Here is an 876-nt window from a genome sequence, read left to right as displayed (position 1 = left end):
TTCACTTCAGATGCATAAAACAGTTACATTGCCGAATGATATTATTATTAATTTTGATATTATGCTTTTAAACGTGATCTGAACGAGATACAGGATGATCCATGACTATTATGCGATCACATATAAATTAAAGCTAAAGTAAAGATCGAATGTCTAACATAAAACCAACTTCACCGCAGCTACGACTGGTTAGAGCAGAGCAACAACTGGTTAGTCTCGTCAAACAAATGACTTTATCACTAAAAATGAATGACACGTAGTTGTTACAGATCGCCTGTGTCGTCCTTTAGACTTATGTTGAATGTTTGTGTTTGCTATTCCTTGTGTTTTTTTGTTTTTTTTTCTGTTAATCAAGCAGCCTTCACGCCATGTTGTAATTACCGTAATTTCGAAATGACAACACGTGACTTTCTACTCAATTACTTTCTACTCAGTGACTTTGTACTCTGTGACCTTCACGTTCTCGGGACTCGGAATTATGTATTTCTATAGTAACACTACCCACCCACCTTTGGACTTTGATTGTTCTTAGGTATTACAAGTGCCCTCATCTGGCCTTGCGCATACTGTTTTATCATCCTTTTGTCAACAATGTTGGCCCAGGAGCTCATGTCAGGGTTCAGACAATGTTATAACTGTGATAACGTTTGCTGTTGCCAGTCGTGTGCGTTAATGTTAAAAAATGAAGAGGCAGCACTATCGATCTGGTGCACAGAAGGGGAAACAAACTGATCAAGATACAGTGGTGTATTTTAAAAAGATGTTATTTAAATGGCGGCTGCTGCATCGTGTCTTATCGGTTTAATTCGGTATTTCAAGAGCGCTTTGCTTTGTAGACGCCGTGCCAAGACAACATTGGCAGTGTGGTGCACAGTG

This window comes from Labeo rohita, chromosome 8 (genome assembly GCF_022985175.1).
Source record: "Labeo rohita strain BAU-BD-2019 chromosome 8, IGBB_LRoh.1.0, whole genome shotgun sequence".
Lineage (NCBI taxonomy): Eukaryota > Metazoa > Chordata > Actinopteri > Cypriniformes > Cyprinidae > Labeo > Labeo rohita.
The sequence above is the reverse complement of the archived record's forward strand: the minus strand, read 5'-3'. Positions refer to the sequence as shown.